Source organism: Anopheles arabiensis, chromosome 3, assembly GCF_016920715.1.
Source record: "Anopheles arabiensis isolate DONGOLA chromosome 3, AaraD3, whole genome shotgun sequence".
NCBI lineage: Eukaryota > Metazoa > Arthropoda > Insecta > Diptera > Culicidae > Anopheles > Anopheles arabiensis.
This window is the reverse complement of record NC_053518.1, coordinates 38,682,220-38,709,919: the sequence shown is the minus strand read 5'-3', so window position 1 is coordinate 38,709,919 and position 27,700 is coordinate 38,682,220. Positions and strand designations below refer to the sequence as shown.

Genomic DNA, 27,700 nt, shown 5'->3' with positions numbered 1-27,700 from the left:
CATTGTCTTTTGATGCTGCTTCATTTATTTTTCCATGTTTTTCTTTGTAATTTTATTAAATGTCAAACTTAAATTTGACCTCATAAGGTTTTACGCAACATTTATCAAATACCAATGGATTATAAATGCCTCAAAAATGGCTCTTCCTTGCAACCATTTAAACTTTAAAATTCACTCAATGAACAGGAAGCATTCATTTTGTGGTGTTTGATTTTTGTGCTGAACGAGGTAAATTTTAGCCCGTAAGCGATAAAGAACGATGCGTCACAAGAAACTGTGCATTATTCGTATTACCGTGTCTACAATATTGTGTGGTTCATGATTGTAATCTTTTGCCTTCAAGCAGCTACAGTAGAACCGGCCAAGAAACCGGTAAACAACAGTTTAACACCAATTTTACTACCAAAAATACTGGTACACTTGGTTAAAAGAATTTTCAAATAATCTTCAGAACTCCAAAGAAAATGGATTGCTAGAAGCGGGAGTCGCTAGCATGGTACCGTTTTGTTTGTCAGTTCGGTAGATTCAACTTTCCCAACCATGACCGCTTGGATGGTCATGCAACCATATTCCCATTCAACCAATCATCCTTCGTTAGTCGTAAATCCTCAACAGGCTAAACTTTAACGGAAGGTGTTCCTTATTCGTTGGTTACTGAGGATTTTCAGATTTGTTTTCGCGATCGAAACTAACCGGTTTAAAAGGGTGCAACAGTTTAATTTTACGCGTGCATGTATATTCATAAAATATGATTGACTTGCTTTACGTGGCTCATACATGAAATAGACGGTCTGAACTATGTCAAAGTCTTGCAAATCAGCGGTAAAGTTGAATATTCTCATACATGGACTATTTAGAGCTATTTTCTCCGTAACGCGTGTTACCTCGATCGAGCAGGACAAATACACCGTGCCGAACTGCTGCTCTGGTACGTCAGTATCAATTTGCTTAAGAGTATGCGGTGCGTTTTTCGTTCTATTGAGAACTCCTGCTTCAAACAAAGCCTGAGGATTTTTCTGTGGTTGTTCAATGTCTTGACACATAATAGCAAACCACGCAATGAAATGGGCGGCAGCGGAGAACGGCCGTTCAGAGAAACACCAGAAACGCGTAACGAGTGCACTTCCGTTGTAAAGATTATATTCTACCTACTAAATCGTTCTCGTAAGGACACCACAAAATAAACGCATTTGAAAAAAACATCAAGCTACACTAAAATAAATTTTGATTCGCATACTACGTAATTATCAAGACATGCAAGATCCTCATCATAAGCGTATATTAAAATACGCCTCTAATGCATATCGCATATATAACAGGGCTTGCTTTAGATCTTACGTCCACCGAGTGCAAGCACAGTTTAAAATTCACCCTAAAGCCTTTTGGGGATATGCTGATAAACGTCGTAAATCTAATGATATCCCTTCTCATCTAACTCTTGGCAATCTCTCTGCATCCGGTACTGACGGCTGTTGCAACCTTCTAGCTGAACATTTTTCAAGTGTGTATGCTGAGTCAATCAAAACCAAAGCATCAATCTCTAATAGCACTCATAACACTCCCACCGATGTAATCAATGACAGTAATCTAAACTTACACCTTAGCACAGTTTTACATGCAATAAAAAATCTGAAACAGTCATATAATCCCGGTCCAGATGGCATTCCAGCAGCAGTATATAAGAAATGCAATACTGTGCTCGGTTCTCTCCTATTAAAACTGTACCATATATCCATTAAATCATGTTCATTCCCGGACACATGGAAATTAGCTCATATTACTCCTATCCCTAAGAAAGGTAATCGTGCAAACGCTACCAATTATCGTGGAATAAGCATCCTCTGTGCAAGCTCCAAAATATTTGAATCTATAGTCCACTCACATATCCTCTTTATTGCAAGAAACTGCATTATACCTCAGCAACACGGTTTCTTTCCTAAACGTTCTACCTTGACAAACCTTATTTCCTTGACTTCCGTTATCACCTCCAGTTTAGACAGCGGTTCTCAGGTTGATATCATTTATACTGACTTTAAAGCAGCCTTTGACCGTATTCCGCACCGTATCCTTCTTGCAAAGCTATCCAAAATGGGTTTCATTGACTCACAAATTCGTTGGCTTGATTCGTTTCTCAGCAATCGCTCTTTTCGTGTTAAACTAAACTCCTATTTTTCCAAATCCTTTTCATCCAAATCGGAAGTGCCTCAAGGTAGCGTGTTGAGTCCTTTATTGTTCGTTTTATTTATTAATGATGTTTACTCAGTCATTCCACACGATTGTTTTCTTTGTTATGCAGATGACCTAAAGATTTTTAAATCTAATTCTCTGTTGGTGATGGTATGCGTATCGCTCACTATCGTATCGCTCCAAAACACCCTCAACCGATTTGCATCATGGTGCTCATCGAACCAGCTAGTTCTATGCCCCGAAAAATGTCATGTCATGTCCTTCAGTCGTTCACGTTGTCCCGTTACGACTGCTTATAACTTTGAGGGTATAGCAATAAATCGTGTACTCTCGGTAAAAGATCTTGGTGTAACGTTCGATAGCAGGTTATCATTCCTCGATCACATTGACGTTACCGTTAATAAGGCTCGTGAAACAATCGGTATGATAAAAGGTTTTTCAATCCGCATAACCGACCCTCTGTGTTTAAAAGCGTTATATTGTTCGTTAGTAAGACCGATATTGGAATACTGTGTTGTTGTTTGGTTTCCCAGCTCATTTACATCGATTGACCGCATAGAAAGAGTGCAGAGATCATTTACTCGGTATATTGTCAGCAAAATGCCCGGCTACACGTCAGATACCCTACCGGACTATGAGCAAAGATGCCATCTGTTGGGTCTGGACTCATTGGAGAAACGCCGTCACATTTCCCAAATTATGTTTATTGCTTCGCTCATATCTAATGCTGTGGATTCACATATCATTCTTTCATCCCTGCATTTATATGTTCCAATTCGTTCCTTACGCCCTTATGCTCTTTTATTTGTTCCAAATCGACGCACTTCAGTTGGTTTAAATGACCCTTTATTACGTGCTGTGAGATTGTTTAATTCCTGCGCACACCTGTTTGACCATCACCTCTCCTTACCATCCTTCCGATCCATCCTCCGAGCAAATATTCAATAAGTTTAGTTAATAGGTATGTTGTTAAGAATTCAATTCAGACAGCTGTTATGTAAATAAAAAAATAAATAAATAAATAAATAAATAAATAAATAAATAAATAAATAAATAAATAAATAAATAAATAAATAAATAAATAAATAAATAAACTGCAGTTCAAGCAGTAGGATCATTAAAATCCCATGTTATCCAAAACATAACTCCTAAAATTATAATTATGCGATTCATAGTATCCTCATTGTACAAATGAAAAGTTAGAGCATAATCTAGAAAAACACCAAAGTTCCGAATAATTATTACCCCATTAATAGTTTCATCATTCAGAACATAATTTGTAATAGTTGACTAGACTACGTGATAGTTGTCATTATTATTTGTTACTCTGATGTATATGTTTTACCAGCGCATGTAAGATGTAAAAATGGATAGCAGAATACGAGGCAATTGCACGTTTTCCACAAGAGAGCCATAGGGTATTTTTTTAAGTGAAAATTATACTTAAAAGACATTGCCAGCGCCTACACGTACAGTCCAAAACAGCCGAAGTCATACAAATTCTTGAAAAAGTCTGCGCCTTTGCGTTCTGGCGCCCACCTGACCTTTACCGAGCCAACCCGAATAGTTGTGTTCGTTAAACATGTGTGCGTATCACGTAACAGCATTTGTACTGCTTACCTGCCGTATGCCGCTGTGATTAGAATACTGAGCCTTAGAATAATGAGCGAGACTCATAGAAAACGCATCAAAAGGACATGTGTAGCCGTGAGGAAACTTTTCTGTGTCTCTTTTGCCTTGTCCTTGCCTTTAGATCCTGAAGGGTAAAGCATGCATACCTTTCGGGTACGTTCGTGGTATAAGCCCTGTCCCTCTCATGTTAAAGGTGAAGACAGAATCATATGCAATCGGCTCTGTATTCGGGCGTGTACAGGCCCGTGGACGCTGTGTGTACGCACACAGTGAGCATTCAAAACAATTTCTTCCAATGACTTGGCATGGTCTTCCATTTGTTATATGTTTGTTTGTTGATTTTGCCTCAAATGAATGATTTTTTTGTTAAAATAATTTAAACCAACAGTATAGTGACAATGCATAAACGTTTGCATCTAGTAGAGGAAAATTGCAATTCATTAAGTCTACAATTTGGAAACTAATTGGTTGATTTATTTTTCAAATGTGTAGAGTTGTGAGTAGGCTTCAATTACTTTTTACAGTTTTAGTACAGTTCTAATGTGATCATCTCTGAATAAAATTAATGTCGTTGAAGTTCGCGGAAAACTCATAATATTCTCGATTCTTTATATTTCATGCAACAATAATCAAAATATTTTTATGTTGCACAACAACAACAAAGTCTCCCTGTGACCACCCAATTTTTGGCTTGGTTTTCAGTGATTTATTGATAACGTAGGATAGTCAGTCCTAGGTATAAATGCATGGTCGTTTTGGGACTTGAATCCATGAAGGGCATGTTGTTAAATAGTACAAGTTGACGACTATATCACCGGCCCAGGCGCCATAAAACCGGCGGACTTAACAATATTGGTCAGCCATGTTGGCAGGTATTGGACGTGACTATCGTTATAATAAAGGACGTGATTACGTACTATAAATTGTAGAAATTGTTTGCAATCCTACGTATTACAATGTTTCTACGATTTATTGGTCAGTTCGCATGATTTTTTGGTGCGTTCCCACGATTTTTTGGTCGTATCCCATAGATTGTTGGTTCGTTCCCAATTTTTTTTGGAATTTTCTGATTGGATATCAATACAATTGGACCAACAAATTCTGGGAAACGACCAAAAATTGTGGGAACGCACCAACAAAATATAGGAATCCACCAAAAATTGATGGGAACCAACTAAAAAATCGTGGGAAACCTTGTAAGTGCTTAGTTCTTAGTTCTTACGTATTAAGTGCATAGTTACGGGATAGTTGAACCCACTGTGGGTGTTGTTGCACGAATTCGTATTTCTTTCGATGAAAGAACCTGTACACGAATATCTTCCACACGGATAAAGATTAACACGTTTATTTCGCAATTAAAGTATACTTGATCAGATCTCCGTTCGCGTGGAGATCAATATGATAACAGCGCGGTCGATCCGCAGATCGATCGCTTTATAGATGCTTCTCGAAGGAAGCAGGATAGCGCACTCTCTCGTTGCCACGTGCCGAACGATAACGTGTCGGCCCGTGATTGGTCGAGCTCGTGTGTAGGAGAAACGCATTCTCCTAGACGCATGTGGTAGAAACGCATGCAAGAATTCGCCTGTTGGCTAGTGTTGGGAGATTCAGGATTCGGAAGATTCGAAGATTGAATCCCTAGAAAGGTTCGATTCGATCCCGTTTGTAGGATTTGAATCCCTAAACGATTCCTTTTTGATTTTGACTTGAGTGCAATTCGATAGGGATTCTTATACGATTCGATTGGGATTGGCATTCGTTTGCGATTCGATTGGGATTCAGATTAGGATTGGGATTGAGATTCGATTGGGATTGGGATTCTTTTGGGGTTCTGATTGCGATTGGAATTGCGATTCGATTGGAATTCGTTTGGGATTCTGATTGCGATTGTGATTGCGATTAGGATTCTAATTCGGATTGTAATTGGGATTCTGATTGCGATTGGGATTCGTTTGCGATGCCATTGGGATTCGTTTGTGATTCGATTGGGATTCTAATTGAGATTGGGATTTGTTTAAGATTCGATTGGGATTCTGAATGGGATTACAATTGCGATTCGTTTGGGATTGGGATTCGTTTAGGATTTGAGTGGGATGAATGGGATTGGGATTACGATTGGAATTACGATTGAAATTAGAGGCTGTCCCCGAGATACGCTATTGATGATGGCGGAGAGAAACCACGTATCTCTAGTTCCGGAAGTAGAATCGTCCAGTTTTCTGTCAAAATATAGCAAATGTAGCATTTAATGAGAAATTATGGATACTAAATAAATTAATTGATTAGATATTGAATAAAGGTCCGCGTATCTCGGTAATACAGTTTACTAAAAAAAACTCCCCCCCCCCCCTTCGCTGCAAACTACTATAAAACGCTATACCACATTGGGATTGGGATTCCAAGATTCGATAAAAAGATAAAAAGATTATCTCCAACAAATCAAAACAGAAGCGTTAGTTCTTCTAATAATTAGATTAATTATCAAAATACCTTTTCCACTCAAGTTATCTGTTGCGATCCACATTAGAAATAATGCAGAACTATTCGAGCCATAATATTAAACTGGACCATTCTTAGTTGTATCACGTAGTCATAAAATTTTATTTTTCTCGTTCTAGACAAACAGTTGTATTGTTCCCACTATTATTTTCACAAAAGTAAAAGATTATCTTGGCTCAAATTTACACATCTTGCTCATAACGTTTACCACCAATGATTGAAATAAAAGTGAAATAAAATAAACATTTGCAGGCGAAGGCGCGTGGTTCCCCATTTGCTCAACACATCGTTACACCGGGTCTAGAGAAGGCCATCGTCAAACCATCGCAGCTTAGACATGTTTCCGCTATCCAAACCGTGCACGGAATACTAGTCTTCCGACAGTATACCACTTTTACCGCGTCTCCAACAAAAGAGTAGCTCCAAAACAGCCATCTTACAGCCCCATCATCAGTTTGGCAAGGTACATACCTCCTGTACAGCCACAGGAACCATGTACCGACGATTAGTGAAGTACCATTTTCGCACTTACATTTACACTTACAAACTCACTTACATCGATGTATGTTTAGTTAAAAACGATGAACATGCTACATAAATGCTTTTATTTAATTTTTTTAATTATTCTGATTTCATGTTTTGCGCTTTCAAATATCAAGCATTATCATGCACCGGTAACCCGGTAACCTAGCAGATAAGTAATAAAAGAAGCTTTGTTTTTTGCAACGTGCCCGACTCATCAGATGGATTACTAGGAATTGACGTTTTAAAATCCTCCAACGATCCAAATGCTATTGCTCAGAGCTAGCTCAGTACAGTTTATGAACTCAATGTCTGCAACTGCAAACTCAGCGGGCATAACAGATTTTTCTTCCGAGTGTTTGCACCAGCAGATAATATTCACCGTAGGGTTAATGCGCAAACAATTTTTTAAACAGGTGTTTGTTCACGTTGGTATTACAGAGAGGTTCTATAGCGTTACTGTTAAATACGCTTACCATCTTAAGGTGGAATTGTGTTCAGCTTTTAGGTAATTACACACGCTTTCCAAGCACTCTTGCTTTATACACATTGTGTTTATTCAGGAACGGAACGGCTTCGGCCGTATTGAATTTGTATATGTTTTTTCTTAACATTTAATTTTCTTACAATCACTTTTGATACTTGGAAGAGTCAGAAAATTTAACAATATGAAAAACAAAATGTTTAAAGTAATCTGTTTTTTTTTTTTAATTTTTTTTTCTAACTACCTATTTAACCACAATACAACAATCATTCGATTTGAAATAAATTATCATCTTTTCAATAAACAATTTAACAAAAATCGTTTAACTCATTTCAACCCTCTCTTGTTATTGATTTTGAAATTTCGTGTGAATTAAAGAACTTTTCACATAATTTGAATGCAACTCGCTCTGTTAGTCAACCCTAGCAAACTATCGCACGGGTACGTACGGCTACTCAGCATGTGTGAAGAAGAGGTGTAATAACTTATGCTGTTCGTACACCAATGCATTCAATTTCCCTTACAGAAAACGTGAACAGCATAAGGAGGACTGCAAAGCTGTAAGCTCTGTCCCGGCTACAAATGTTATTAGTGCTTGCACAGTGCAGCACATCGCAAGCCAGGTGTTGTTTGTGTATGTGCGTTTGTATGGAGGTAGGTATGAATGTGTACTAAAGCTGCAATCTTCAAGAAAATGTGTCCCTGCTACGAAGAAACTTAAGTCAGTGTCTGTGTTCTCTTTTTCTCATAATATGAATTTGTACTACGGTGGCGTCTGTGTCTCTACGTGCTTTCTACTGCTATACACCACACGGTAAAATAGGGTTTCTACCGTATGGCGGCCAAACTATCGTCGCAAACTTCAATTATCAAAACAATCCGCAATCATGTTTATTGTATTGTTAGCTTATTTAACTTTTTTTTAAATCGAACGCTAATTTCTTTCGCACCGGATGATTGTTGGTTTTATTTGACAACATTTGTCCCCAAACTTTCGACCGATGGAGACAAGACGGCTGGTCGTGGTCTATGTTTGCCAACTGTGCACGTTTGGCCATTTGTTAGTTTTTGCCGTTTCCCGTCCCTCAAGAATAGTGCAAATGAGCAACGAACAAAACGACCACGAAGAATTGCTCACTTTCTCGTTTTCTCTTTAGCGGCGCCGGCTAACTTTGTGCGTGAATAGCAAACATTCTGGCTACAACATGTACGCCCTAAATTTTCAATTCTCTACACCAAGCTACCCTCGCCCTTTCCAAACCGGAATGGTCTCTGTGGAAGATCTTGCAACGATAGTGCATACAGAACGATGACCCAAAGTCCCTTCCCATTCAATAGGGAACGGCAGCAAGAAATAGACGACAAAACAAAAAAACACACACACACACATACAAACCCAACTCTCCATTGCACTCGATTGGCTCCCCCCTAGCGCCCTATTATTGTTAGTCATTTTTAAGTAATAGCTTTTAAAATAGAGGTATGTTTTCCATTTCTTGTAGTGGTATCATTTTTCAATTCTATTTTATTCACCTTAAATTTTTCCTTCCTGTTTCATTGTCTAAGTCTACTCTCTTATGTTCCCATACCTGCGACCATCACAAGGGTTGCAGGATGTTGGCGCATAGAATAAGGCCAAAACTTTCGTAGTCATAGAAGGAAAATCAAACATAGTTATTTTATTGAAACTGAACTTCCAATTCGGCACAATTTTAGCTAAATGGTAAAAACCAATCAAAATCATGTTATATCCATTCCGATGAATAAATTCGTTGGCAACAAATATTTCATAAAAAAATTGAAACAATTTGAAACAACTCATGTTTAGGCTTTAAGCTCATTCAAAATCACGAATATCTTACTCATTTGTACGTTGGGAACATTGATTTTTTTAAGCCATCAATCAAGGCACTTGGCGACCAATTAAGCAATTTGTATAAGAAAAAGACTTGTAAAAAGTAACAAAATCACTCAGCCAACAGGAATTACAATCGAAAGCTCTTACACTGTTTTGAAAATGTGAAAATAAAGATCTGAACTGGACTGAACGACCTGTTGCAATTTATGGACTTTAGACAGCATTAAAAGTAAGAATTCGCTTCTTTCATCACAGCTCAAAAATATTGAAAATCAAAATGACACCAATATCAACTTTACTTTACAAAATTTACTGTTCTGTATTGAAAATAACGCTTTAGCCATGGTCAGTTTTTGCACATTATTTTTGCATAATGAATCTTGTTATTTTCGATAGATCTATGCAAATGTTGGAAATACGAGAGGCCTGTCACCAATTGAAAATAGTTTACTATAGCTATTTTTTGTATTCTTCTTAAACGTCAAAGATTTAACTTTTGTAACGTTACTATCACCCCAAAATGAAATGAAAGATCTGCTAACGATATGATTTTTGTATCGATAGGGCGTTGATCACATTGGTCTAAATAATAATCTGCAAGTGTTATCACCAACGGTTCTAGTTTGACAGCTGCGTTGTGATGAAGTGAGAGAGAGGGACAAGTAGCACAGGCGAAGCAAACACGGGCGAAATAGAGAGAGTAGGAATGGTTCATCCGGAGGAGCTTCGCGTGCAACGGATGAACCTGCGCAAGTTAAGTGGAATGACAGCAATCGGGTTTGCGCGAATTTTAAAAACGGGCACGAAGACAAAAATCGACCTCTTTCTACCATCGCGCCAAGAGAAGCAAGTTCAGTGAATTTTTTAATACAGTTGAAGTGAATTAAGAAAACTGAAGTTTCAACTTTTACTTCGCGAAAGAAAGAGCTTTGTTGCTGGACGCAACACCCAATTTACGCCCAAAATACTCAAGTTACGCTGAGGAGTAGGCTTTTGCAGACAAATTACAAAAGTGCACTCGAACTACGTGTATGCAGTTTTAATATGCTGTTTTTGAATCCCAAATATCTTTGGAAATGAAATTTTGCATAGATTCCATCGACGCTTATTTTGTGTCTGGACGTCTTGCTTTCACCGTTTTTTGTTAATTTTTTATTTATTAATTAAAATTCAACGGACCGCGAGTTGCCCACTTGAAGCGAAATCGCTTACCAGCTAGGGACACTTTACATTGAATTGATACCAGCTAGGGACACTTTGCCGGTCTCGTAGTACAGTCGTCAACTCGTACGACTTAACAACATGCCCGTCATGGGTTCAATCCCCAAATAGACCGCGCCGTCATACGTAGGACTGACTATCCTGTTATGGGGGGAATCAATTAGTCACTGAAAGCCAAGCCCACAAGTGGGTACAGGCAGGCCTTGACCGACATCGGTTGTTGAGCCAAAGAAGAAGAAGAAGGGACACTTTGCAGTTGTTCAATAAACCTGCATGACTACCGGTGTTTAGAAACGAAAATTAAATCTCCTGCTAACAGTTTAAAATGTAACAACACAGTAAGTTTTTTAAAGTATGTTTTCGTTCTAAAAACAACCCAACTATAAGATATACTCACTCCCAGTCTGATTTGGCAAATGTTTTTTACTTGTTCATAGTAAACTCCGAAATTCAAGACGTTGATTTTATGCACAAGTTTTCCTGCGTACAGATGCGGTTCAAGAGCAGGAAGTGTGCTCTTACCAACACACCAAGTTGTTGCAATATCGAAGTTAACGTCACAGTTGTACCTTTATGCGCATTGTAGTCATATTTGTGAAGTGCGAGATCGACATGAGGGTCGTTTTTGTAAAGCTTTCAACAATAAGTTTGCTCGCAAAGGGGGAATATCTCTTCGTCTTCGGTGTACTCTGCAGCGCAAAGTAATAGCTGGGATTTAAGAATCGTTGAGGCAAAACTTTGCTTTCAGCCTTGGGGTGTACGTTTGGATGTAGAGAAACACCCCCTACAATGAAATGCTTGTTGACAATCACGATGAGAGTCAGGGAGGTGTAGAAAATGCAAAATGAAATGTCTTGCTCAATGACACCATAGAAAACAACATCTTATTGCGAGTTGGTGCTTCATCGCACGCACACACCTTCCGGTGAAAGGGATTATGGCCAGAAAGTGAGTGGGATCATCCATCAGACGATAGTGGTTAATGCTTAAAACAGCCGGCGGCTGTAAAGGCACCGGAAAGCTCTGCGTCTCTGACGATGCAGCTGGTAGATCACCTGTATGACGACGAATTTTACACTCCATCGCGTCACACGATCTATCATGACGATCGGCACCGGGAACGATAACCATATTTATGACATCCGGTACACTGTAGCGCTAAATTTATGCGTACACCGGTATGCTCCCAAATGCGACGGCCGCCTGGACGTAGAGTACAGTAGCGACAGCCTTAATCACCGTGATATCGTTGTAAACTGACACAACTTCAAATATTTGCAAGGATTTCAAAACTCCAGGGCAGTTTGTACAGTTATGAGCCGAGGTGGAACGATCTGTTCGAAGCGAACTGATTGAACCCGGCAGTTGATCGTTCAGGCGATCATAGAAACCCGAAACAGGTTTTCCTTGCTAGAAACGTTGGAGCTTAGAGGTCTTACCTTGGATAGGAGAGCATTTTCATGCTCATGAAATGAAAAGTCTTAGACGAGGTTAATAGGAAGTGTAACGTCCTATACTGACACTCTGAACAAATCTGCCATGCCATGGCTACAATTTGTCTATAGCCGATAGTGTGTATTACAAGAAGCTCTGTAAAAGAAATATGCTAAAGTTGTTATTTTCTCGTTCAATTTATAACTTAATACTGCTGATCATGTTTCCTGTCTGAATATACTTTTATTTTGAAAGTTAAACAATGGATAGATTTACTGATCGTATTTTATGTATAGTGAGGGTTTTATGTCCGTGTTCCCCAAAGAGAAAATATTCTAGAAAATATTAAAAGATTAGAAATGATAATTGTTTGCTTTCTCGATTCAGAGTAATATCAAGGATATAAGTAGAAGGATTATTTTTTTTAAATTGCTGTTTATTCTCTTTCCTGATTTTCAGAACATTTAACATTCAAAATATTCAGAAGCTAGGTCAGTAAATGCATAATTCTGCCGATTTTTGATTTTAAACTGTTATTCAAAAATCACATAGTATATCACATATTTTCTTCGTTGAAGCTATGTTACAATATTTGCCCGTACATTTAAACATGTCAATTACAACCTCTTTTTAGGTTAGGTTGTACTTTAGAAAAAAAACAGTCGAAAATACAACTAAAAAAAACAGTTGACAGTTGGTTGAAGATTTCTTAGTTGCCTTAGTATTTTAGCGCTTATTCTGTCTTTCACTATATATTACGAATTGTTCAATGTAGATGAGCAGTTGCCTTGCGTTGCACAAAATATGCCGGGCGGGCTATATTATCAAGTTCAAGTCAAATTTAAAATTTATTTTTGCTCTAGGCGTAAACAAAGCGCAGACCATTCATTTTTTATTCTCAGCTGTGATTCAAATTATTTACACTCCATTGATTCTTATTTCGTCAGTGAATGTAATTTATGAGTCTCGGTTGGAAAACCAACGCACGTATACATGTACCCTCGATGAACCCTCAAACTAACCCTCATTTTGTGGAACTGAATGAAAGCATTCATTCATTGTGGAGCTGAACGTTCATGTTACAATTGATCTGTAATGTTGATTTCGATTTCGTTCCTCAACCGAAATGGATATAGTTTTCACTACCTTATACAGTGTTTAATCTGCGAAAGAAAGTGCTTTTATCTGTTCACCCCATGACTTTAACAGAAAGTTGCTGGGTAATGTTAGGTAAAAGCAGATATAGCAAAAGAAATGTGCCAGTAAATTGGTCAGAGTGGGTGTAATTGAAGGCGTTGAAATTTATTGTTTCATGTACTTGAAGCGTATAATTTATATCAAACGAGGATGGAATACAGTGTTTTTTAGGAGATACCGCTACGTTGCTTTGATACTAGGGGCTGAGCATAGCTTGGAGCTTCCTGTTGGAACATCGATCGTAGGGCACGCTCTTGATAAAGTATTTCAATCCTTGTGAGAGTGTACGACCATGGATGAAGGCATTGATGGGCGAAAGGCTGTTGAGATATTCTCATTTATGCACAAATAAAAAAAGATGAATAAATAAACGTCAATAAACCAAAATGGAAAGTAATTTAATTTCATCTACTTGACTGTGTTACAGCCTAGAGTAGAGAGTCGACAACAAGAGCGATTTTTTTTTCAAGCGATCTGTTTAAATTCTTTGGATCTTGAAGTCTTGGCCCAAGTTCCCTCGCTAAATTGTGTAGATGCATAGTTTGGTGACTCGTGAACAAAAGGTAACAGTTCGCGTCCACTATTGCATCTCACTTTTGCCTTGGCGAGGGATAGTGAGAAAAATAAACAGTGCAGCAAAGACGGAGACAGAAAAATGCACACACAAAGTGAACATCCGGTTGGAAGGAACAGGCGTGGCGTTGCCAGAATCTACTATCCGTGGGAGACTAATTCAGTGAAGCTTATGAATAAATTGTGAACTGCTCAAGTCTGCTATGACTGCCAAGAGCGTACGTCGTTTAGCACGCATTGGAAGACTCTTTACACACGGAGCGGAGTAGAAATGTTGGTGCTTCAAGGATACCTATGCTTCTACCCTATGTTACTTCTTGCCTTCTAGCAAATGGTGTCCTTTTGCGAGGGCCCTTTTCATGGTTCATAGTGTGACGTAAAAAAGCATTCATAAAGTAGAGTAATTACGGTAGGAATACCAATTACACCTCGTTGCCTGGCAGTTTTGTGGATGGAATTCTAGTGGGTGTGCGTTTTTCTTTTCTTTTTTGTGTGTTGGATGCTTTCTTCTTGGCTTTTGCCACCAGCTAGCGATAGTTTAGTGTTGTGATTGACGTTATATCTGCAAACGCAGCCCGTGCAAATGATAGGCCAAGACAAACAGACAGAAAATAAACTTTGAACTCCTTCAAGGCGTTGGCAGTACCGGCCACCATTTCAAGCAGGCTCAGCAGTCTTTTAGTAACGGTCATCATGCTCTTCTTTCCACAGGAAAATATTTGGTGGGTTTGGGTATGAGGAATTTTTTTTCAGATGCAACACCTCCAAACTAAAACAGTGCAAAAGTTCGCTCTTCACACCACGCCTGGAAATTACAGATAATTTTGGTGGCTGATTTTAGGGTACATCCGGTACTAAATGATACACCACTGGCTGATTGGCGGGTGGTGTGTTGTGCTTGCATCCAGCGAAACATGCTAGCTTTTTTCGTGGATGAAAAGTTTATTAAATAGAAGTTTTGCATCCACGTTTTAATTTGATGCTTCTCCTGCTTGATGCTTGTGTCCCACGTGTCCTATTGCAACGGTTTTGTGCACTTTGTCTTGAGTACCGTGCCCAGAGCAATTACAGCTGCTTGTTTGAAATGAATTATGGCACAAAGCTCTCCATCAAGAGCTGCTAAATTATGCAAGTGTGGATTATTTGGGTTGTTGTGTTTAGCTTGCCACGGAGAGATGACCACAACTGCAACAGATTACATGATGATAGGGCTGGTAAAAAAACATCAACGAAAAAAGACAAGTAGTCTGTTTAAACTGAGAACTGTTCTGTAAGGGATAAGATGCTTGATTCTAGCGCTCGAACAATAATTATTTAAATTTAAAGGCTCTTTCGTAATGAAGGACATAAGTCATAATTTACATTGAATTATTTGGAAGAATATCAGAAAAAACAGTAAGTCGAGATTTATTGGATAAAACTGAATGATACAAGTAAGAAGTATGATGGTTTACGTTATTACAGGATTTTTGGCAATATTTTCGTGTATTGTATTGTCCATGTCTCAGAGGCGTATGTGAGTACCGGCACTATATAAGCACTAGATAAAGCCTAGTTCATTAGAATTGGGTCACTTTATTTCAATTTTAGTGATGCCCCTTTATGCAAAAAAATTGGTTCTTTGGACAGCATTTTGTTGACAACAGAAAACACCGGGCTCGGAAGCTGTATTGTCAGGTACTGACCAAACCACATGGTTGCATTTGGATGGATGAGGAAACCTACATGAAAGCCGATTGTAAAGAAATCACAGGAATAAAATATTATAAAGCTGATGCTCGCGGCAGCGTCCACGCGTTTTAACATCCACATTGTTGCAGGAATGCAGATTTGCAGAACCTCACAATCTAAAAGCAACTACGAAAACACAGCCCGAAACTTGTTTCAATTAATCCTCAACATTGTATACATCAATTTACAGTGCTGGTAAATAAATTTTCTAATGAATTTGAGAAAGTTATTTAGAACTTTTTCGGCAACTAGACCGCTCATCTATCGTACCGAGCGTATTTCAAAATCCATACTCTCTTATGCTACCGCCCAGCGTAGTGTCTTGATCAACTTCCAAATGCGCTAGTGTGCGCTGTGCAACATGTCGTTTTGGCGTTTGAAGAAGAATTCAGTTTTGGTCATGTTTTTGTAATTGATTTGAGATTTTCGATTATTTTCCCACACATAAATTTTTCTGTTTATGAGAGGAATTGACTTTCTGGCTGTTCGTTAAAATACACCAATCACTGTGCAGTTTTGTGCACTGTGCACTGCATAACTGTTTTGCAGTTTACCTTACATACGCATTCGTTGTACATCTCCTTCACACTCATTCGCACTATTGCTTTAACGAACTGCCATAAACAACATAACTGGTAGGATGTTTGCACTGAACTTTCACTTAATGCAACTTTTATACACAAGCTAAAACCGGACAAATACGTCACCGTACAATCTCTTCCTTCACCGCGGTAAAATCCAGCCCGAGCAAAATAGGTTATCACAATTGTTATTCTTTTTGCCCTGCATGACGCCTAGAAACCTAGAAACACTGCGGGACTCGGTGGGTTGAACATTCTACCCTTTCCATCATTCACATCTCCGCACACAGGCCTGAGAGCCTTGCTTAAGGAAGAATGGGTGGAACAGAATGGCAGTAAAATGGCATTGGCGACACAATTCTTCCTTTCACTGGAGCCGTTCCCCTAGAAACAACAGCACAAGAGAGTCGTCAAGCTGTGACGGCGGCAACGGGAGGAGGCGGCAAAAAAGCCCTTTGTTCCGACGTTTATCAAACCGACACTATCGTTTTGCTTCAATATTTTCTCAAAAACCCGGACACCCGAACACTACCAGGCTATATGCAGTGCAGTTTTCTATTCTTGTGAAAATCGTTTCGAGTAAGGGACAGCACGGAACAGTTCGGTTCGTCGCTTTAAATGCAACTGTTTTCACCGTGTGTCGGCACTCGACACCCACTCCATGACGGTATATTAAAAAAACAGGGTTGTCTTGGTTTGAATACGCTTTGCAAAACCATTTGTGATATATTTGAATTATGCAATCCGATGATACGGTCGTTAAAGCTTGCTGCATTTGCATCATCCTACAGCAAAGCATCATCACAGTATGGCAACTTCTTGAAAGTAGTTTAGCGTCATCACAGCGCAAAGCGAATTTAAATTTCAGCATTATTTGAATGTTTATTCAAACTGTGTTGACAAAATTTTATTATATCGTCAACAGTTGTTCAAGTGCTCAACAAGCTGTAAAATAAATATTCAATATTCAATATTCTTCACCTACCTGAAAAACATAAATTTTCAATTTTGCTCTTCTTTTGGAAAGCTCAAGATTAATTCCAAACAAACATGTCAACCCAATTAGTTCCGACCTGGTGCTGAAAACGTGAAACGAAATATGAGAGTTAATGTTGCAAATCTCATGCATCATACTACTAGTAAAATACTCACTCAAGTCGTGATCAACCACAACCCCAAACTAGGACGATAATTAGATTTGTGTTTAAAGCCTGCACAGCAAAAGACACACGGAAAATTAAAGATGTAGACTTGACTCCTTTCCTTACACCAAAACGAATCAAAATGTTCGGTCAACAATTCTTTCAAACATAAATTTACTTTGAGCTCAAGCGCGAATGTACTAACCAACGATGATTTTCCCACGACCTGTTTGTTGCATTCTTAGGTGACCAACAGGACAGGGCGTCAATCTGCAAGCCAGACCAAAGCAGGGAAGAAGCACGATACAAATTTTTCAAAGTAAGCAACTCGAAAGCACCAACTATAGAACAAGTCCGGTGAACAAGTTTAACGCCCTGCTGATAAGCGCGAATGAATGGTTCCAGTGTAACCCTTCGATGAATCCCGCATTGAACAATGGGAACGATATGGAAAAGGTTGATTGTGGGCAAAGCGTACGCTTGAGAGAAAATGAAAAAAATCAAATCGTCAATCAAGTCATACGGATGACCGACACACAAAATAAAACTATCAACAGAAATTACTCAAACTTTTCACTTAGTGATTAAAACGAGCTGAAAGCTGGGACTTTGAGGCGAATACCTACCAACAAGCACATGTCACTTGCACTAAAGTCATTTGCACTTGTTCGAGCAATACATAATAGCGATAGCGATACATAATATACTACTGCCATGCATTAGATCAGTGGTCTCCAACTTGTGGTCCGCGGAACACTTGATGTCCGCTTGGTTTGACTTGATGTCCGACACTTGAACCGACCGCTTATAAAAACCTAACGCGTCTATAAAACGCGCCTCGCAACTCAGAACGGCTGCAAAACGATTGCGCAACAATTACACCAAGTGACAAACAAACAACCGGACATTGACTTTATATCTTGATGAACGAACCTCAAACCAGGAAGGTTAGCAACCACATAATTAAAATAGGTCAATATTAGTCGTAAACATAAAATAAGTGTAAAAAGACATTGTGTCATCACTGTTTAAGAATGCGTTATAAATAAAGCTTTTTCGAAACAGTGAGACAGTTCACTAGTTTCATACACGTAGATCACTCGTGTTTAGTGTTTCTCCAGATTAGCAGATGCCGCCGAAGGCTCTGCCCAATTGGTAACCACGTTTGGTTATCAGCTGTTCAGTCGGTTATCCCTTCTACGGAAGAAGTGCAAGTTTGCACCTTAATCGGTTAATACTCCCGCAGCGTTTTAACGCCGCCTAGAATCCGACCCATCGCGCAAGTTCTCGCCTCGATACTCCGCCTCGTTCTGCACACTTCCTCCCCATTCCGCGCATCGACTTACCACACACGGTTCCGGTAAGCAAAGTGCGGGCCGAATCTACCACAGGTGATATATTTTTCTGAATAATCTTATCTGAAAGCTTTTTGATCCAGTGATTTTTTTTTTTTGCTCAGATTTTTTTTCAGAACCAATGTTCAAAATGTGAAATAGCCTTGAGTCTTTCCTTACAAATGTCCTTTTAAGTTGATGAAAAAACCTTGAACGCTGAGATTAAGTTAATTGTCCCTTAATGAACAGTTCTCAGTTTAAACAAACTACTTGTCTCTTTTGGTTGCTGTTTTTCCAAGCCTTATCATCATGTAAAGAGTTGCAGTTGCGGTCAGCTTTCCACGACAAGCCGGACTAGACAACCTGGATTAACCACACGTGTATAATTTAGCTATTCTTGGTGCCGAGCATGGTGCAATAATTCATTTCAAACAATCAGTTGTAATTGCTTTGATGAATTACAGACCTTTTCGGTAACCGGATGTAGCCTAAAATCGGTTACCGAAAAGGTCTGTAATTTCCGAGAACGGTGAGTAGTGATATTTTCCATTGTGATCATGTGATAATGCGGTATGTCAAATTTTCTCTAACAAAAGCGAGTGCATCCGGACAGGAACCGCGAAATGGTTTTGGCTTCCAATTTGTTACTCAGTTTTCATTGCTGCTCGTTGGCTTAGCTGTGTTGTAAATGCGAAGAGAAACAGTGCTCACTCCCCTTACCCACCAAAAAGTACATTTTCCCGTGGGAGAAGAAGGGTGAAACAAGATGACATTAATAAAAGACTGCTGAGTATGCACGAAATGGTGGCCGGTACTGCCAGCGCCTTGAAGGAGTTTAAAGTTAATTTTCCGTCTGTTTGTTGTTGGGCTATCATTTGCACTGTCCGCTTTAGCAGCTACTACGTGACTTGCAACAGTAGAGTATCTTTAGCACGTGGCAAAAGCAAAGAAGAATGCATCCAAGAAAATAAAAACACCCCATAGAATTCATCCACAAAACCGCCGGGAAACGAGGTGTAATTGATATTCTTACCGTAATTGCTCTACTTTATGAATGTTTTTTTTTCCCCTCGCACTATCACCATGAATCACTATCACCATGAATAGAAGAATCTGCCCGAGCTAAAAGACGTCATTGGCTAGAAGGCATGAAGCGGGGTAAAGGCATAGGTATCCTTAAAGCACAAACATTTATACTCCGCTCCGCTTGTAAAGAGTCCTGCCAATGCTTGCCAAATAACGAACGCCCTTGGTAGTCATAGGAGACTTTAGCAATTCATAATTCATTCATAAGCTTCACTGAATAAGTCTCCCACGGAAAGTAGAATCTGGAAACGGGTCGTCCATCCCTTCTAACAGGATGCTCACTTTGTAAGTGAACTTTTCTGTCTCCGCCTTTGTTGCACTGTTTCTTTATCGCACAATTTCTTACTGAGACAGCAGCAACGTAGGCAGATAGTCGCCGGAACGAGAGCTGTTACCTTTCCTTCACGATCCACCGAACTATGCACTCATACAATTTCACGGGGGGACTTTGACCAAGATTTCGAGATCTGAAGCTTTAACCAGATTTGAAGCCACTTCCGTTTTCGACTCGCTACAGTGAAAGTAGATGGAATAGATGGAGTAGATGAAATTGAATTATTTTCCATTTTCGTATATTTACGTTTATTCATATTTTTTCGTTTATGCATAAAGGAGAACATCTTACCAATGTTTCCCCCCACAATGCTTTCACCCGAGAATGTACCCTCTAACAAGGATGGAAAAACTTCGTGAAATGAGTGTCCTATTAACGATACTCCTTCAGGGAACTCCAAGCTAAGTTGAACACCGATTAGCAAAGCAACGTAGCGGTCTCTTCTGGAGTACACTGTATTTCATCCTCGTGGGATATAAATTGTATGCTTCAAGTAAAAGAAACAATTCATTTCAACGCCTTCAATCAGACCCATTCTACTCAATTTACTCGCGCTTTTCTTTTCCTGTTTCTGTTTCCCCCCCCCCCCCCGTCTATTCGTTTAAGTTTTCCACGTCTGTTCGTTTGAGTTTAAGAGGACGTAAAACATCATCTTTTATTGTTGAAACACTGATTAAGGTTGTAGAAAACTGTAAGATTTTTGGTAGGGGAATGAAATTGAATTCAAGTTTATAGATCAATTATTACAAGTTTTAGTTATTACTATTTTGGAACGATGCTGAAAAGAGCATTAATTTCCATAAGATGGGGGCAATATGTTTGATATGTGTGCTGTGTTTCTTTATCATTTATATTCACTGACGGGATATTTTGAATCAATGGAATTAATGGAATTAGTGGAATTAATTTTGTACACAGTTAAGAATAAAAAATAATGTTTTTCGCTCTGGTCATATTTTGTGCAGCGCTCAGTAACTGCTCATCTACATTGAGCAATTTCTAGAGAGACAGTGAAAGACAGATTAAGAGCAAAAATACTATGGCGACTGAGCGATCTTTGATCAACTATTTTCTGCATTACAACCAAACTGAAAGGATAATTTTGAGAATAATGTACGGTTATAGATCGTTACGTAGCTTCAACGAAGAAAATATACGGCATGAAACGATTCCTAAGAGATAGCGTAAAAACAAAATCGGGCAGATAGACCAAACGATATGCAACATGACGAGCTATAATATACTGAAAATCAGGAAATAATATATAATAATAGAAAATTTTAAGAAATAATCCTCTAACATATGACCTTTAAATTACTCTGAGTCGAGATGGCGAAAACTAATCATTAATAACCTTTCAATATTTTCTTGAACAGATTCAGCTGGTTGATTTTAATTATAAAAATTTGAAATAAAAATGTTTATATTCTTTTCATATATTAAATTATTGTATTATGCTTTAGTTGTTTTACAAGATTATCATCTATTCTCGCAATGCTTCATGGTGTTACTTAATGTAACATAAATTATCTAAAAAAATCCAAATAAAACATTGCACCCCTCAAGAATAAATCGCAAGCTACATTTAAAATTTATCTTGTTATAAGCAAACAAATACTACACAAATGATTGTTTGTGTAAAGTTCAATCTCTACTTACTATAATAATTTTGCTTGCAAAGATTCCAAGTTGCGTTAACTTGCAACGATACCACGGCGATTAAGGCCGTCGCCACTGTATCCTTTTTTCATCCGCTGTGCATCAGCGTCAAAAAGGGCTGTCTTGTTTATCTCTCCCTCGTTTCATTCAGCACGATACACGTCATTCGCACACTTTATGTAATTTGCATGTAATTTCAGCTGGATGGAGAAAATCACAGAATCATTCCCGCCTTTTCGTGGTGTTAAATGGATAGCCAAATGTTTAGGTTGCAATGGTGGCTCACTGTAGCGTAAATATAGCGAAATAATTATGGAAACCTATATTTACGAAAGTGTCGCACTTGCATGAAACGATAACCATTTCTTTTTTGGGAACACTTACAAACAACACGCTTTATCAATGCATAACATTCCCATTTGATCAAAGTACAAAGCGTTACACATCAAACATACCTTGTACCTTGTACCGCAACGGACCGCAATCACAAATCATGGTGCGTTCTTTAGAATCGTAATTCAGTATCATACGCTGTATGCAATGTTATGTATGTGTATGTATGGTTTTATTTGTGAGCACCAATGATGGCTGCATTTTCGATGGTAAATACCAGCGTACGCATAAATTTAGCGCTACAGTGTACCGGATGTCATAAATATGGTTACCTTCCCCGGTGCCGATCGTCGTGATAGATCGTGTGACGCGATGGAGTGTAAAATTCGTCGTCATGCACGTGGCTTATCAGCTGCATCGTCAGGGACACAGAGCTTTCCGGAGCTTTTGCAGCCGCCTGCCCTGGTAAGCATTAACTACTATTGGCTGACGGGTTTGATTCAATTCGTCTCGCCGTGGTAAAACAGTCGTGGAGAAACATATAATCCCTTCGCCGTAAGGTGTGTGCGTGTGATAAAGTACCAACTCGCGTTAAGATGCTGTCTTCTTTGGTGCTCTTGAGAAAGGACTTTCATTTTGCATTTTCTACACCTGACTCTCATCGCGATATTCAACTTGCATTTCATTGTAGGGAGCTACTCTCCACACCCAAACGTACACCCTTCGTCGCAAGGCAGCATTTTAGCCTTTACAATACTTAAATCACAACTATTGCTTTGCGCCGCAGAGTACACCTTAGACGAAGAGGTATTCCCCCTTTTACGAGCATACTTACTGTTGAGTGCTTCTTAAAGACGACTCTCAAGTCGATCCTGCACTTCACAAATATGAATGAGATCCGCCAAAAGGTACAGCTATGCTGACAACTTCGATATTGTAACAACTTTGAGTGTTGGCAAAATCACACTTGCTGTACTTGAACCGCTTTTTTGTGCAGAAAACTTGGGCATAAAATCGGCGTCTTGATTTTCTGAGCTTGCAATGGACAACTAACAAACTTTAATCACACCAGACTGAGTAAGAGCTTATCTTGTAAGTGGTGTGTTTGTAGAATGTAGAACAAAAAATACCTTTTTTAAAAACTAGAAAACTTACTATTTTGTTACATTGTATACTGAAGGCAGGGAAAGCAATATTCGTCTACAAACCACAATGGTTATGACGGTTTATTGCACAACAGTAAGGTGTCCCTTATCCGTATAAAAACGGCAAAAGTTAGAAGGACTTCAATAGTGACGAAACCGTTGAATATTTGCATTACCAAATTATTTTCAAAAAAGCGTATTATTCGGCATGTGCGGCTTATTGCATGCGATTTATGCTAAAAGTCCACAAAAGTTCTAGAGACAAAAATGATCATTCTTATAACGATGGTGCAGAGCATCGAGAATGGTTTTATGATGTTCGTTGGCTGACGAACGAAGTGTGACAAAATGGCTCCACAACCGAATGTGGTCAGTCAAGTTGATCCCCTAAATGAATAGTATGCGGGGCTAAAGAGGGTAAGGGGTCAATTGTACATCACTGGCTATATTTGTATATTAATGCTTCATTGGGATTGTTTAAACTGCTTAGAGTAAGTAATTAAAGTAAAGGTGTTCTTTCGAAATAAAATCTAATCGTATGCTCGGGGTTTAAAAAATTATAGTGTTGTTGGAGCACTTTCTGTTTAATTCTATCGGAACAAGATATAAATTTAGAATTTAAGGGTAGTTGAAAACATTTTACTTAATAGATTTTTTTATTCGCTATATTTGGTCACTTATTTGCAAATAGACAACAAAAACAAGCACTTCAATGCACAAATAGCACTATCCATATTACCCTTTTTAATTGGAAAGAAATATGAATTGAAATTTGTTGCTAGCTTAAGGTTTGATTTGTAATAGCGTATCGTATGATCGCATTTGCTTTTCAAAGCGAATTCAAGTTGCCGAACAGTTGCGCAATGGGATTCAGGCTATTCCAGCACTTTTCAACGGAACATAACACAAAAAGTAGATGATCGCTTTACCACTGTTTGAGATTCGTTTTAATATTGCACAAAACCTTCTTAAAATAAGATAAAAAAGAAGAATTTGTTTCTATCAAATTGACTTTGTGGGTTCTATGTCAAATGGCAGAAGAAAAATTACCACTCACAGGTTATGTTTCAGACCAATCCATTCAACACCAGGGCAACTTTTCATCCATTTTTTCTCACATAGTTGTTCTTCAACTGATTCAGAATGTTTTTTTCGCCTCCTAACTATGGTGAACTGAACTTCGGTTTGAAACGCAACTACGATGGCGACATGACAAATACCATTGTGCAAACATTATGACATTCATCGGGAGCGGGAAGGACTAACGAATTCAAACCAAACCAGAAACTTGGGCGCACAGTTATAAAATTTAACGAAATACGCCACTATATACGCAAACATTCAACACAGAAGGAGCATAAGCAAAAGCAATAATAAGCTAAATTGCTACAGCAAATGAACAAATAAGGTGAGAAGCGCGGTTTCGGTTCTTGCTGACATCCGATGCAGCAGACCAACTTTTACCCAAACGCAATCAACCGGTACCGTTGGTCTTCTTTTATTCACCGCCATCGTGCAACCCTTGTCCAAAGTCATGGTCGCTGGCATGAAAACACACTCTCTCGCTACAACAATGAACCAAAAAGAACTAGTTTTAGGTGAATAATATAAAATTGAAAAAATAAAACTTCCTCAAAAAATAGAAAAATAAACCTCTACCTTAAAAGCATCGCAATCCCAAAAGTGTCCAGCGCCCGTTAGGAGCCAATCGAGTGCAATGGAGAGATGGGTGTGTGTCCTTTTTTCCGTTCGTTCTTTGTTGCCGTTAACAATCGAACGGGAAAGGATTTTGTGCCATCGTTTTGTATGCACTATGGTTGTAAGATCTGCCACGAAAACCATTCTTTCCGGGAAAAGAAGAAGGGAAGCTTAGTAGTGAAGAGGATTGAAAATCAGGAGTGTAAAAGTTGCAGCCAAAACTTTTGCTATTTACGTGCAAAGTTAGCCGGCGCCGCTAGATAGAAAGCGAGAAAGTGAGCAATTGTTAGCGGTCGTTTTGTTCGTTGCTCATTTGCACCAATGTTGAGGGATGCAAAAAGGTAAAAGATAACAAACGTGCAAATGTTTACAGTGGCAAACCGGTAATACGACCAGCCGCTCAGCCTCCATAGGTAGAAAGTTTGGAACCAACTGTTAAAACCAACAATCAGCAGGATGGGAGAGAAATTAGTGTACGTCTTCTAAAAACCTAAATTAGCTCATAATTCAGTAGACGCGGTTGCAGATTGTTTTGTTAATTGTAGTTTGCGACGATGGCTTGGCCGTTGTACGATGGTAAACTTATTTTACCGTGTGGTGCATACCGGTAGAAAGCTCGTAGAGGCACATACACCACCGTAGCACAGATTCATTTTGTACGAATGGGAGAACATAGGCGCTGACTTAAGTTTCTTCGTAGTGGGGACACATTTTCTTGAAGATTGCAGTTTCAGCACAGCTTCATACAGACCTACATACAAACACACTTGCTCGAAATACACCTTGCCTACGATTTCGCTGCACTGCGCAAGGACTATTATCATTTGCAGCCGTTGCAGAGCTTACAGCTTACAGTGCGTCATACGCTGTTCACGTTTTCGGTAAGAGAAATTAAATGCATTGGTGTACGAACAGCATAAACTATTATACCGCTTCTACACACATGCTGAGCAGCCGCACGTACCCGTGCAATAAATTGAAAGGGTTGACTAAAAAGTGTGTAGTGTTTTAAGCCTATGTGAAAATGTGTCGTTCAATTTACATTAAACTACCCAAATACCATGAAAGTATTATAATATATTTGTATATTTGTATATTTGTGTTGAGCATTGCATATTAATTTAGATATTTTTCATATTGCATATTGAAATCGAACGATTTTGTCACTGAATACGTTTTGTTGGTATAATTTCCCGGTACCACGTGAGGATACCTCATAAAAACCATACCACACCATTACCACGTTAGGATGCACTATTTCATTTCATTTCATTTATTAATTCAATATCCGCCATCAAGGCTAAATAAAGCAGACTTAAAACTAAATAAACCCTAGCAAATAAACAAAGTAATTCAAGAAAAACTAAGCCTAACTAAACTAGTCTTGACCTAGCAAAAAAAAAAAGAAAAAAAACATAGGTAGAGCGTAGAGAGTATCATAAACTTAATGAAAACTTAGAAGAATAATTAAAGAGAATTAGAAGAAAAAATACGGTTACGAAAAGAGTTGAGAGTAGAGTCGAAATCAAAGAGATGGTAAAAGTAGTTAAACAACCTGAAACAGGATAGAATAGGATCATTGAAAGAATCATTGACTATTGTTACTGCACAACTTGGAAAGCGTGCGTAATGAGCTAAAAGCGATTCCACATTAAGATGGTAACCATACTAAACAGCAACGCCAAAGGACCTCTTTGCTATACCAAAGTTTACGAATCGCTTGCTTCTGAAATTGTTGACGCATTTCAGCTAAGGTGAATATTATCTGGCGGTTCAAACACTCCGAAGTATAAATTGTAAAATGCATCTCCTTCACATGCCTCTCAGTCGTAAGCAGCAGGAATCAGTGAAAAATTGCGCTAATTCTGTCTAGGCTACAAATGAGACACGTGACAAAATAAGACATTGAGTTCATACACTGTACTGAGCTAGCTCTGAACAATAGCATTTAGAGCTTCATTACCCTTGTAGAGACGTTGTCAACAGCACTATTTCTTTCGGCCGCAGTAAATTATCTCTATATATATATAAAAATCTCGTGTCACGGTGTTTGTTGCGAGCAAACTCCGAAACGGCTGGATCATTTTCAACGAAACTTTGCACACACCTTATGGTGGTATGAGAATAGGTTTTAAGACTTAAAAATCGTTCAGATGTTACACTAAACTTAATTTAATAATGATTTTCTAGCTCCCATACAAACATAACTCAGTTTCTCGGGCCAGCTAGTAATTAATAAAAAGAAGTGTTTTTTAAGCTGTCTTCGTGATTTGAGTTTTATTTAGAGACGCTAAAAAATCCGTAACTTGTCTCGGGGTAAGGCGAAAGAGTGAACTTTCTTCTCTTCCGTAGCTCTAATCATGTAGCTTCGGGAGTACTCGGCCCGGTCAGTGTTGGACGAAGCATTTACCGTGTCGCCCTATACGCATAATAATGTAAGAGTGCGAGAAAATGGTACTGCGCCTATCGTTGGTAGATGCTTCCACCGGCAGTACAGTGGCAGTACTTTGCCAAACCTCGCCAAACAGGCTGATGAAGTGGCGGTAAGATGGCTGTATTGAAGCTGCTCTTTTGTTGGAGGCCCGGTGAAAATGGTACACTGTCGGGAGATTAGTATTCCGTCCACGTTTCACGGTTTGGATAGCGGAAAAATGTCTGCGCTGTCATGGCGATGGCCCTCTCTAGACCCGGTGTAATGATGTGTTGAGCAAATCGGGAACCACACTCCACAGCCTGCAATTGTTTATTTTATTTCACTTTTATTTTCATCGTTGACGTTACGATTATATTGTCGTGTAAATTTGAGCTAAGATATTCAATTACTCGTATGAAAATACTTGTGTGAACCGTTTACCTGCTTATATTGAATGAGAAATCTTAAATGTAGTAAGTGTTTGATACACCTAGGAATAGTCTGGTAAACTATTACGGCTGTGTGTTTGTTTTTTATATCGATATTAGAAGAATTAACGCCTCTGTGTCGGTTTTCTGGTAAATTTTCTTTTTACCGCTTGTCAAAAATCCAAACTTTATTTTATTCATTTACACTT

The 27,700-nt window shown here is 38.7% G+C and overlaps 1 protein-coding gene across 1 annotated transcript in view; it reads right to left on the bottom strand.

The window, feature by feature from the left end:
- The window catches only part of LOC120899783 (neural-cadherin-like), a gene marked incomplete at its 5' end in the record, with an annotated part of 638,244 nt that overhangs the window by 504,755 nt on the left and 105,789 nt on the right, over nucleotides 1-27,700 (bottom strand). The gene's annotated exons all lie outside the window — the stretch shown is intronic.